General features: G+C 42.4%; 1 protein-coding gene across 3 annotated transcripts in view; it reads left to right on the forward strand.

Annotated features, from left to right (window-relative positions):
* Positions 1-5,428: 5,428 nt before the first annotated feature.
* The window catches only part of prr36b (proline rich 36b), a 33,666-nt gene continuing 25,665 nt past the window's right edge, over positions 5,429-13,429 (forward strand). For 2 of the 3 annotated variants that reach the window (XM_028022611.1, XM_028022616.1), the window contains exon 1: positions 5,429-5,727. The gene's annotated coding sequence lies outside the window, so the exon portion shown is untranslated. Of the gene's footprint in view, positions 5,728-6,423; positions 6,535-13,429 lie in introns of all 3 variants that reach the window. The other variant, XM_028022614.1, reaches the window with a different exon arrangement.

Genomic DNA, 13,429 nt, shown 5'->3' on the forward strand with positions numbered 1-13,429 from the left:
GCGGTGCTTTTTTTTTCAGATTATATGTCCATAAAAAAATAAAAAACACAATGCGGAAGTTAGAGCTGACAGTTGAAAAAGGATCACATGTTTTGCTGTTCTAGGCTTTAATGCACAACACACTGGGCACCTAAGACAGAAGTAGGAATAGTTACGTATCCACCTTTAGTATGAATTTATGAGGCAAAGATTTTAAACAAGTGAGTAGGAGGACTAGTGGAGAAATGTCTGAGAGCAGTAGCTAGGAGACGAAGTAAACCCAGTCTGCCTGTAACTCACATCAGTGGCTAATGACTACTTTTGACAAAACTGTAATTGTAATTCAAAACATTAAATTCTGTCAGCATTACACCATTTCTGCTTTAGTTTTGAGCTCATTGTGACAGCGCCTCTTTTTATATTACAGACAACAGCGGCTTTAATTTCGGGATTAACCCGAAATTAAAAGCCGCCACGTGTTCGCCGTCGGTTGAAGGAGTTGCTGCTCTGCGTCAACATCCCTGTTTCACTCCGCACGGCGAATGAAAGCTCCGGAAAAACAAGTTCAAGGCTAAAAAAAATAAATAAATTACTAGACTTGTAGTGAAAACCTGACTAACAACATGCCAGGATCCATATTTGGAAGCGCTTCCTGTTTTGAGTGGGTCCGCCTGATTCAAAAAGCCCTGCATTTGAAAAGTTTGCAAACCCATGAGGTTTTGGGGCACCCACAGGTCTCCTAGCAACAGCAATATTCGCTTATACTTCAGGCTCCGTCCATCATGTTAACTGGAGTCCAGTTCTTAGTTTTGTATTCTCACCTAACTGTGCTTTGTTAGTACAGTTAGCCACCGCTAGAGGGGGGAAGCGTGCTCTTTCTCCTACCACAAGCAAACCAAACCCAGGAAATCAAAATGAGAGGCACTAAAGAAATGTCTGGAAGAAAAAAAAAACCAAAGGCACTTTCCAAAGGAGGCCTGGTAAAAGATTAGCCACATTAAAAAATAAATAATGTAGCAGAAAAGTGCTTGACCTTCAAATCTACTGTGTAAATGGAAGTACAGGTCAGCTGCTTCAGCAGAAACAGAAGAAAAATAATGCACCTAGGTATTGTTTAGAAGCAACAGACATCAAGGCAGTCACTCCCTCATGTGCTGGAGTGGTACCGCTGTCCAATAAGCGCAGTACGTTCATGCATTATTCAGCAGAGGAAGGTACCGGAGCTGATGAAGCAGCACTTACAGCGATGGGTAACCTGATGACGTCAGCTTTCAAAGCTGGTTAACGCCATCTTTATTAATAATATTAATAATAAAAAAATCTTTCTCTTGCAGAAAATAACAGATTCGGAATGCGAGGTTATTTGTAGGGTGGCGTTTGTAAAGTTGCACAGTAAAACATTTATTTAGCCTGCTACAGAGGAAAAAAAAAAGATTTTAGTCATATTTTCTCCATGTTACTCATACATTTATAAATGCCAGAGTTCCAGACTAAATACTTAACTCACAAACTTTATATTTTGTTCCAAGCTAAATGCTTAAATCTGAGTACAGTATCTAGCTTCCAAGCTAAGTATTTCATTTGCAAGTTACCGTAAATATTTAGCCCCAAATGAAATATGTATTTTTCTAACTAAGATTTTAGTTAAATATGATTATTTTTCCACCTAAACATTTAATTTTCGAACTAAATATTTAATTTGAGAGCTAAATGTAACGTTTAACAGCTAAATATTTAGCTTGTGAATTAAATATTTAGTTTGGGACTCTAATAGTGATTCATGTATGAATAACATGGTGAAAATATGACTTTGAAAAATGACCAGCCCACATTTTTTTCTCTATAACAGACTGAATAAACTTTACAAACGACACCCTTTGGGTAAAACATATTTACATTAAAGTCTCCATTGTGGTCAGGGAGCATCGTTTTGACCCACATGCTGCAGTAGGGAGCGCCGGAGGGCATGATTAAAGTCCATTAATTAGACGTTTGTTGCCTTCTTTTGTTCACACGTTGCTTGTCAGGGAGTGTGGAAGCATCCTGCATGCTAATGATATGTGGTGGGGTTCTTCAGGGAATCCATGCTGGGTGCAGAGAGCAGCTGCACTGGCGTGTGCTAACCTGCGCCAGCCAGCTCGCTATTCGTACACACACTCACCGGATTTCTAATATAATGCTCGACTTATTGGAGTGTGAACGGCTGCGTGTGCAGAGGCCTCCTCGTGCTCTCGGGGGCCACTTGTGGTAATGATCCACGGTGTCTGATGAGATGGGTGTGTCTGCGGGAGATTCAGACCTGTGTGCAATGTGACTCTTCATGCCGGAATAAATGAAACACAAGGAGAGCGTGCCTGTGTCTGTATCTGCTGCTGGCTAAATAACTAATGTGTTGAGCAAAACTGGAGGCCAGGTTTTCAGGGCTGACTGAGCGCCAGGTGCCAGTTTTTAAAAAAAGAAAAATCTGTCTGTGTGTGGGGGGTGGGGCGTGTGTGTGTGCTGTGGCCACCCCAGCTGGACTCCGAGCAATGTAGACAAAAAAAAAACAATGAGATAAATAACACGGGAACTGCGCGCTGGGGTACAGTGCCCTGCCCCTTCCTGTCTCCACTGCCTCCATAACCACCGCCTGTGTGGCAAAAAAAAAAAAACAAACAAAAAAAAAAAGTTAAGTTGTTATAAAAAATGTATATACATCAAATATGACCTAAGAGAAATTTCACTTCGTAATTTATCTCCTTGAAATTGTGCCTCTGTCTCTTTAAGAAGCTCCTTCTCTTTCTGAAACTCCGCCTTGAGGAAGTTGTCACAACATCGCTAACAGAGTTGCACTGAGAAATCGCTCCTATAATGAACTCAGCGGACTCACAGTTCCTCCAGGTGTTTGCTAATTGCTGCTGGCTAGCCTGAAGGAACCGTGTGGGGGAGGGCTGCTCTGTGAGGCAGGAGCTTGGAAGCTGCAGCTCAGAGGAGGAGTTTGGTCCTCGAAGGCGGGACTACGTCCACCCAGCTGAGTGGTTGCCACGGGAGATTAAAGGATTTCTCAAACATGCATGAAAGAACGAAAGCAACACTCCAGGTCTGTTTTTGTTGACGGAATAACGGTATAACATGACGAAAACTCAAGCAAGAGTCAATTTTACATAATACTGATTTAAAATACTCCTTTGGAATTTAACATAGACGGTAGATCTGAAATCTTTACATTTATATTTTTTGAGAATTAGAATATGTTTACATTTGAAACGATGGTTTCTTAAAGATTGGTAATCGGTGGTCGGCTAGAACCTGAATAAAGACCAGAGAACACAAGTCATCGGTAAGTCGGTAAATTATGCTCAGCGTCCTCAGGTTTTCTGGAGGTGAATTCCTCCAAAGTGTGAGCAAAGACGTCTGAGATCAGCCCGCTTTAGACAAAGCTTCCTCTGGCTGCTTTTTACATATTCAGACAGATGAACATGCACCTCGAACTCAAACAAGAAACACACAATCTAATCTTGCACTCTGCTACACCACTTAGGGAGGAGAGAGGGGGTGGATGCGGGGCTGAAAATGAAGAGTGGGTGGCAGGCATGACATGAAGAAAAAAAAATCCCATCCAGAGCAGAGCAGCACACAAAAGCCTGGCTCATGTAGACAGGGGACGGCAGGCGGCTGCTGGGGGCTGAGCATGCAGCGCAGCAGACAGGCAGGCAGACAAGCAGACAGACAAGCAGACAGACGGGCGGCGTGCCCACCCAGACAGTCTCCGATGAAAAGCTGAGTTCTGCAGAAACAAAAAGATTCAGCAGAGATGATTCAACACCATGTGCTACTACTGCACTCTGACGGGGAGAGAACTAAAACAAAAGACAATCTGTGCACACTCTGCACACAGTCTTTGTGTCTGAAAGCTCGCTTTTTTATTATTATTTTATTTTAGCTGCACATGGTGGACATTTGCAAACAGATACACATCCTGTTTTAAGACATTAATATTATATATATATATATATATATATATATATATATATATATATATATATATATATATATTAAAAATCAACAAGTTTGAGATGCATTCAGGGTGTTCTGCTGCGACAGTAGCACTGAAAGCGGACAATACAGCCAACTTGATGCATGCGGCGCAACCCTGCTTCACCGTGCGGGGTGTGTGTGTGTGTGTGTGTGTGTGTGTGTGTGTGTGTGCAGTGGGGCATGGAGAATGGAAAAAAAGAGTTTGAACAGTCGAGATAAAGGGCTCTAGGGGCCAGGACGAGGAGGTGGAGGGGTAGAGGGGGGCACCAGACAACTGGGAAAAACTCGGAGGAGAGAGTAGGGTGACTCGCAAAGAGGTGACATCATTCTTCATTTGAATAATCCCCCATCACCCCCCCCCCCCCTCCCCCGCCCTCCCTCCAGAGTGGAGGGGATTGGTTGTTTTCAGTGGAGAAAAAAGGAGAGAGAGAGTTTCTCGTCTATTTGCTATTCACTCTCTTTCAATTTTGCCATGCTGCTTCTGTCTGGTGAATGCTCCATTCACGGACTCGTAGTAAAGAGACAGTTTTTTGTTGTTGTTTTTAACAGGGCAAAAAAACAAAATGATCCACTGTTAAAATGCACTATCCATTTTAGAGACAACTGTATCCACGTACGATGGCTTGCAAAAAGTATTCACACCTGTTGAGCTTTTCAGTTTCTCCAGCTTCAGTTCACATTAAGATTTGGAGGCACAGACTGGCACGGTTGTGAAGTGTTTCGTTTCCTTTTCTTTAGTTTTTCTTCTTACAAATGAAAATCTGAGAAGTGTGGCATGCATATATTTAGTCAACCCTGCTGAGTCAGCGCATTGCTTGCAAGTCTTGTCTTATTACAACCGCAAGCTTCAACGCGTTTTATTAAGGTTTTATTATGCCATACCTCAACACAGTCACTCCACAGCATGACTCTGTCACCACCGTGGTGATTTTGTCATCGCTGTTGGGAAGATGTACATGTCACATATTTATTTTCTATTTACTATTCACTAAACCCAGTTAAATTATTGGTTTGTTTATGTTGCCAGCAACAGCGTGTTGTCTTCCCTCTCACAACCAGCTTTCCTGTCTAGCCAGCCACTATACGATAAAACCCCCAAATCTTTTAATATAGATGTCTCTTTGAATAAATCAATCAAAAGATTTTCAGTGTGAAAATATTATTATGCTAATAAATTCCTAAAATGCTTATTAAAATAATGCTACGGGTTTTTTTTTTTTCTTACACACGTTTCCGCTGTGAACAACATTCATGAAGTTCCAGTAAAACAAGAATCCCACCTAGAATTTATTTATATAGTCACGGAATTTGGTTTTTGACAATAAGTAAAATATATCACCGGCTACAACATGGCCAACATTTCCGAGCAGCACGCGAACGCACCAGCCTCTCCTCCGCCCGTTCCATCCCTCCGTTCGCCGGCTCCAGTATCGCGAGTGAGCGAGTGAGTGAGTGTGCAGTGAAGTGAAGCGAACCGTCTCTCTCCTCCTTTCTTCCTTCAAGGGTGCGCGCATCACTCGTGGGAAAACGGCGCTCGCGACTCACAAGTCCATTGTCCGTTGGCTCGGTTCGACTTGCCTTCGCCGTCCCCCGGTGCCCTCCTCCTTCTCACTCCAGCTTTTATCTTACAATTTCATCCCCACTTTCCGACTCGAGAGGCGGCGGACTGGCTAACACCGACTGGGCGTGTAGCTGGTGAGGATTTTGCTAGCTTTGCAGTGACGCTAACCGGTAAGTCCCAGATTGTTTTAGCTTTAGCTAGCGCGCTAAAGTCGGTGACAGTAAGTACGCGTCAATAAAAACAACGGTGGCGGCTTAAAATTAACGTCCTGTCTGGCGGCCGTTGAAGACGTCTGCGCCATTACCGTTTCTCTTACATTTGAAACAGATGTATAAAGTATTCGAATTACAGTTGCTGTTTCTTTTGAATGGGCATTTATGTTAGACGCGTAAAATAAAATGTGTATAAGCTTTGTTTTGGGTGTCATGCCGCCTTTGTGTGGTGAGGCGCTCCGTTTCTGTGAATGTGACTCGAGTGGGGCGGTGGCAGCCAGGCTGCGTGGTCGCTAAACTGCCCAGCAGACCTGTTAGATACAAACTGGTACAACTAATTAAATCGCTTTAACGTGTTTCTTGTCCTTACGTGGAAAACATTTTCCCTCCTTTTGTGAGCATTTTGTGCGCCTTTTCACCCTAAACTTTTTTTTTTTTTGCCCCCTCTTTTCCCTCTTCTTGTCTCCCCTCCTCCATCCTTCATCGCGGATTCCCATTGTTCTGTGATGGGCAAAAGTAGTGTGAGAAGCGAGAGATGTTTTAGCCGCCTCTGGGGGGGAGGAAGGAGGAGGAGATTTCAATTTTTCCTCCTTTTTCTGTGTGTGAAAATGAATGAGCAGGACAAGCGTCTTAATTCTCATTTTTTCTTCATAGAACATTTCCCCATCAGCATGTTAAGGCAACGACCTCTTCAGAAGCCGAAGGGGACGAGTGAAGCTGAAATGTCTCGAAATAGAGTAGCGCACAACTGTGATATAATCAGAGGTGATTAATGTCAACCCCTCTAAAAGTGATCGGCCATTGTGGTATAAGGCTTTAGGGGGGTTCCCACTTCCTGACCTTTTTTTTTTTTGGCAAGTGAGCAAGAATTTGTTTTTATTTCAAAAGAACACAGCAAATAAGGGACTTGAAAAGACAAACCAGTGCAATTCATACACAAATCAAAGGGATGAAACAGTCAGTTATATATCAGAATGAAAACATTTTGTCTTGATTGGTGATCAGCAAACTAAATACCTAAGATCCAATTTATTTATTTCTTTAATTCTAATCTTTATGTGTGTGTAAATTTGTTAATCATTTTCTGTCTACAAGTGTTCCAACTAACAACTTAAAATCAGATAAATTTGAGTAAGAATTTTGTAATTTCATTTTTTCTTGGATTTAAAACAAGATTGCATATTTCTAAAAAAAAAAAAAAAAAAACAACAACAATGTTTTTTCTTCTTCTTCTCTATGATAAAATCCAGAGAATAAAACTTTCCACACCAGACAAAAAAGCCAAGTCAGAGCTCAAACCATGCCAGAAATTAGCCATTGGCTAAGAAAAGCCTGACTGGTGCATCTCTGATTTATGTAGGAAAATTTGATGAGATTAGCTTAATTATTTAAAAAAAAAAATCCAATCATATAGACTGACTCAAATTACCTTGAGTAGCTACTTACAGCCTAATTAAATCATGATTCTAAAATATAGATTAGGGAGGCACCTTAATTTTTGGAGCTCTGTGATCAGCTGACATTTACGTACATGTGAAGCCGATTTTAAAGAGGTTTGACTGATAGGTTCGCAGTTAACAATAGTCATCCCGGGCGTGCCGTGGTGGTGTAGTGGTTAGCGCGACCCGTATTTAGAGGCCTTGAGTCCTCGACGCGGCCGTCGCAGGTTCGACTCCCGGACCCGATGACATTTGCCGCATGTCTTCCCCCCTCTCCTTCCCCGTTTCCTGTCAGTCTACTGTCATATAAGGGACACTAGAGCCCACAAAAGACCCCCTGGAGGGGTTAAAAAATACAAAAAAAAAAAAAAAACAATAGTTGCCAACTTTGCGACTTTTTTCATTATATATAGCAACATTTTAAACAAACAAAAAAAATCAGTACCAAAAACCCCTAATAGAAGTACACTAATCAGGTGTTTGTGAAAATCAATTTCATGGATTTCTGGTTTTCTTTGAGGTCTGAACTGATAATATAGTGAAAAAAAATGTTTTTCAGGTACTTTGATAGAAGTAAAAAAAAGTGAATCAATCTAAGCAAGTCCAGGTGATTGAGCATGAAGGAAATTTGACTTTTCCATGGTAGAATAACTGCTAGAAGAAAAGAGTCGATCCTCAAGTCTTCATGGTCAGCCCACAGCCGTGTTCTGTTCCCTTGCGGCAGTGCAGACAACAGCATAAATAGTCTGAAACCCCGTGGGCAAAGCCAGATTGGGTTGGCCGGCAATATGTGGTGATCCACCATGATGTTGATGTCATCCTGAATAAATGGCATCCCAGGGCAACGAAGATTAGCTTTTTTTTAAGAGCTGCCCACGCTGGGGCTTGGAGGCTCTCCAGCACTCCTAAGTCAGGGGTGAGCCAGACTGCACCCCCCCCTTTCCCTTCACCCTCCTCACACCACCAACCACATCCCCACGCCACAGGATGGATGAACGAATGGCTGACTCACTCTGCTTCTGGGATGAGGCTGGCCCGAGCTTGATGCAATCATTTGAAATTGAATTTAGCTGCCATTAAAAGGCGCACCGTTTTGAAATGAAGTTATTTGAAAAAATATTACTTAGAGCATGGTGATTAAAGTCAGAGGCGTTCTGTTTGTAGAGATGATTTATTGGAAATCAAACAAAAACAAATTAAAGTGACCAAGCATAAAGCATGTTTATAAACTAAGCGCTTTGCTTTCAACACTCTAATTTTTCCTGACTAGCGTTTTAGACGCATGCTGTTCTGTTCTGTCTCTGCTTTTCTTACTGAATATCAGTGGAAAAGGTTAAAAACTCTTAGCTCGTCAAAGGAAATCCAGAGTAATAAACTGATCATGCTTGGACATGGGCTCGAGCTTTATGATCTGACATTTTATGTTGTCAGTACATAAGGTATTCAACATGATTGGAAGCAGTTACTTTTTATGTCAAGTGATTAATCTCTGACTATTTGGATTAGACTCATCAGTCATCTGAGAATGCTAATTTTTACTCTCTTGTGTATTTAACTTGCTTTTAAGTGTTCTGTAAAGTGGTCTGCTTATAAAATGGATTTATGTGATCTGATGTTTGGGCCGTTTTAAATGCTAATAGTTAATTTAGCCTCAAGCTGCCCTCTTGACCCCTAGCGTCGGCTCTGAGAGGAGAGGTGATGGCTGCGTTAATAGACACATGTGTCGTCATTCCTCTAGCCTAAGGGCTGGTGTTGGTGGGAGTGTGACTCACAATAAAATCCCCCGCCCCCAGATCTGAACTCCGTTGTGACAGGGGGGAGTTTGTGCCTCTGGTCATCAAGCTTTTTTCAGCCTTAACCCAGGGCTCTTGCTCTCCTTGGCATCATTACAAATTATTGTAGCTCTCTTCTAATCCATTAAAACCACACAATAGTTTCTTGTTTTGAGATTATCTAAACACCAACAGAAACAGTCTTTTTTTTCCCCAGAACTTCCCCCTGTTGTCCCGGCGATAGGCGCCTCGAGGAAACCCGCTCTGGGCACCACACTACATTTGCAAAGTGACGATAAAGCGGAGATAAGCCCCGCTGTTGTCTATGGTCTTGGTTCTGATAGTAGCCGCGGTCGGTAGTATCGCAGTTGTCCACGCACGCAGTTGGCAACTGGTGGTGCAGTTTGGAGATTGGGTTTGGCAACAGCTGCAGTAATTTGCTGTGTTTGGACAATCTAAATTCCCCTGGTGGGAGCATAGATAATGAACACAGTTCACAGATCAGTTGCTAGGCTTCTGGACTGGATTTCTTTTTTCTTTTTTTTTCCTTTTTCTTCACAATACGTTTGTGGGGCTTAGTCTTTTGTTGCTGGGCAGTCTTGGAGATTGTGATTATTGAGTCCATTGAGTCACTGTTGGCTCCCAGATAAAATAGAACTCATCCTTAGTTTGTTACTGCCAACGTCAACCCTTCACACTATTGTAATAGAGATGACACGCAGGTTATTGTAATGTATTTTTAACTGTAAAATTGAGGTTTATTATTTTTACAACAGAGATGTTGTAAAAATGTTCCTTGATTTTGCTAGTAGCAAATCAAAGTTTCTCTTCATGTTTTCTGAACAATGTAGTTTCTTATCTTTATTTATCCCCAAGTATAGACACCAGGAGTGGAGAAATTCAAAGTAGCATTCAGAGTCTAAATTACTTGGCACCTGAAATATGTATTTAAACACATCAGAAATGTTATACAGTAGTAACAAAGTAACATTGTGATATTGATATTGATTTACTAGTTTGTGTAGTTGTAGTCCATCTGTGAGTCTGCGAGTTTGACAAGCTAACCGGGTGCTTAGCCCCGTTTCTTCTACATCATAGTAGCCACCTTACACCTGTTAGTCCTGCACAGTCACTACTCATTCTTGCGACTGGTTGTGTTGACTCTCAGCATTAATAACTCAGTCACATCAAAACAGTTTGATGTGAACACAGTTTCATGCCAAACAGTTTTCTGTGCGAGTCTTTGAGCCAAAGAGTATGCGGTTGTGAAAACTGACCTTTGTGCGGACGTGTCTGGCGAACTTCTGCTCTGAGTGGAGTGCGGACCTCCAAGGAGTGAAGTATGGCCGTGATTGTTGGGGGCAACATGAAAATGCTGCTGCGCATGTTAATCAACAGGTTCTTACCAGAGTGAGTGAGTAGTTGATGTCACCAACCTTGCTAAGTTGGGCTGTGAGAAGTAAAGCTTAAAACAATTAAAGCTTTTCCTTTTTCGATACCATGAGATTCTGGATTGAAGTTAAATGAAATTATCAACATTGATATAGTTGATGTTGATATTGTTTGCATGTTTGATCACTCAGTTCTACTCTTGTCAATTTTGCTTCCTGATTTCATTTTTACACACTTAACCAATACTGAAAATAACTAACTAGAAGTCATCTTCCTTCAGTACCAGCGTACACACTTAAGGATGCTGTTAGCCTAACCTAGTAGCGTTTGGACATGGTGAGGTTGTTTTGCATTCTGACCAGCTGTGTTCACAAAGCATGGATCAGATCAACCGCCCAACCTGTTTCACACCCTGTGAAAGATCAGATCCCATCTGGAACGTGTCTTGTTCCACTACAAACAGAAGCATAATCCTCTTATGGACTCAGTTGTTCTTCTTCTTGTACCCCGCAAGTGGGTGTCCATACCGCCCTGCGCAATCTGGTAGGAACGCCGGAGCCACCCGGGCGGGTTTTCGCCATCCCTTCCAGATGCTTCACTGCTGCCCACCTCTTCCATCTCTGAATCTGCTCTGTCTGGTGTCATTGATCCAAGCCACCAGCTGGTCCTGGCCCAGCCTGATCTCATTTACCCCCAGAGAGGAGCTTGATTGTGGGCAGACAGCCTATTATGGAGATGATCCAGCAGCTCTTCAAGTTACAAATTAGCCTCGGTCGCTCTGCTGGATCCTAAGTCTTCCTTCTTATCTTGCTGGGGTTTTTTCCATACCATCCCTTCTTGTCTGTTTTTATCCACTCAACCTTCTTTTGTCCCCACCTAAAACCTTGTCATTACTGTCTCCTTTATCTCCCAAGGGACAGAGCTAATAGCATCAGCGGTACCTGCCTTACTAATGCACTTCCTCTGTCTGTGGCTGTCCGTGTCCTGGCCATCTGTGGGTCTGCCTGCCTGGCCGCCTACTTTCTCCACTGCGATCAATATCCACAAAGTTGAGCTTTGCACTGCCCTGCTGCTCGTCGCTGCAGGCGGTGGAGTTCAGCCAGACTATAGCACTTGCGTCGGGGCTGCGTTTTGTAGTCGTTTTCTGTCTCTATCCTCCATTGTTATAGGAGGGATGATGGAGCGAGACCTCCCCTTGGTATTGTCTCCTTTCTGGGGCATACTGAGTCCTCTGTTGCGGCTACATATACCTCCCTTGTTCTCTCTTCTTCCCCTTCCTCACTCTCTCCCTCTCTGTGTGTCACTGCACAGTTAGAGGACAGCCGAGGCCGACTGTACAAGATTAGCATCTCTCTTTGTCCAGGGTTAACGAGGTCTGTCGTGTGTTAATCTGCACATCCCCATGAGGTAAGAGGGGGTTCAGGCCACAATATGGGAGCGCAGAGTTTAAGTGTTCATGTGCATTGGTTTTGACATTCATAAGAATGAGAGGGACAGGTAACCTTGGCGAGACGAATGACTCCTGCGATGTTTGGACTTTGGTGATAGACTAATATTTATTTACAATTATTGTGAACAATTCAGTTTTAGGAAACTATTATCTCTGAAGTTACCACTTGAGGATGTTGTAATGTCTTCGTGTTTGGCTCCAAAGGGTTAACGGCAGCTTTTCTGACCACATGTTCTAGTCATTTATTTTGCCAGCTGGGTTTCCTTTACAAACGTGCGCAAAACTTTGTCGATATTCCACTAATGTCGAAAAAACACAATTTCGCAGTTGCGATTCTTCCGATAAGTAAGAAAATCACACATGAATAAGTTTGTTTACACATTAAGTTATATAAAAAATCTTGTGTTTTCTGGCAGTGGTAGGTACTGGTCGTTGACCATACGACTAGTATGATGCAAAACTGTGTTTCCATTGCAGCTTTGTGAATTAAACCGATTTCCATATGGCCGAGAAACCACCTGATCCTAACAACAAAAGCAAAACATCCAACAAAAACTTTTGTCTTTTTGAGATTGTTGTGTTTCCATTAAGCAAATTTATTTTCAGAATTAGAATTTGCGCAAACATGTGCTAAATGGAAATGCAGCACAATCTGCATCTTCTCTGACATATGCTAGCAGCCCAGTGATGATGAGGACGATGAGGATTTTCTTCTTTGTTCTGCCTTACTCTCACTCCATACACCTTTGGTTGATGGAACCAGGAGCAGTCAGGAGTTCAGGTGACATCCAGCATTGCTTACTTTGGCCCTCCCTGTTGTAAATGGTCTGTCTGTATTGGTTTTTCATGTCATAGTTTAAAACTTCTAAAAAAACAATTGTCACTCCATTTTTGTACCCTGGCAGTGGTAACCACCTCATCCCTAAATGGAAGTTGATTTATCTAAAAAATCTGTACTTATCAATTCAAAATGACATGCAACATGGATTTATTTGACAAAAACTTCTGATTTTGGGATTCCCTGTGTGTCTGCGATTCTTTGAAGGTAAAAGGATGATTGAAGATTCTTCTCTTGTTGACCCGGTTTCAACAGAACTCCTCTCAAGCCTTAAAAAGAGTGAGTTTCTTTGTAGGGAATGCTAAATGCACACCACTGCAAAGGCAGTTGGTGTGTTGAAATAAAAAGTACAGAAAAATGGCAGTTAGTTTTGGAAGTGAAAGTTTGAATTGACAATGCAGATTTTTTAAATTTTTCTATCACTTTGCTGCTTCCTCTTTCATGCTTACTTTCTCAATCATGCCTCCGCCTCGGTCCAGTGAGTGAGCGCCACTGGGAACAGTGGGGTTTGGTTGCCGGTTGTTTTTTGTGGAGGAAGTCTGAGCCAGGATCCTGACCTCAACTCTGGGAATGTTTTGGAAGTGTGTGAACTGTGATTACCGTCGAGTTAATGACATCTGCAGCTCCCAACCTCCAGCTGGCTCTAGCTCAGCGTTCAGCTGCCATCAACAGCAAGTCGTGCCGTTGGTTGTTAAAGCGAAATCAGCGGCAATGATGTACACTAAAACTGGAGCACATGTGTAGGGGGATAACAGTTCAAAGTTCTGTT

The sequence above is a fragment of the Xiphophorus couchianus genome, chromosome 7 (assembly GCF_001444195.1).
Source record: "Xiphophorus couchianus chromosome 7, X_couchianus-1.0, whole genome shotgun sequence".
In the NCBI taxonomy this organism is placed as follows: Eukaryota; Metazoa; Chordata; class Actinopteri; order Cyprinodontiformes; family Poeciliidae; genus Xiphophorus; species Xiphophorus couchianus.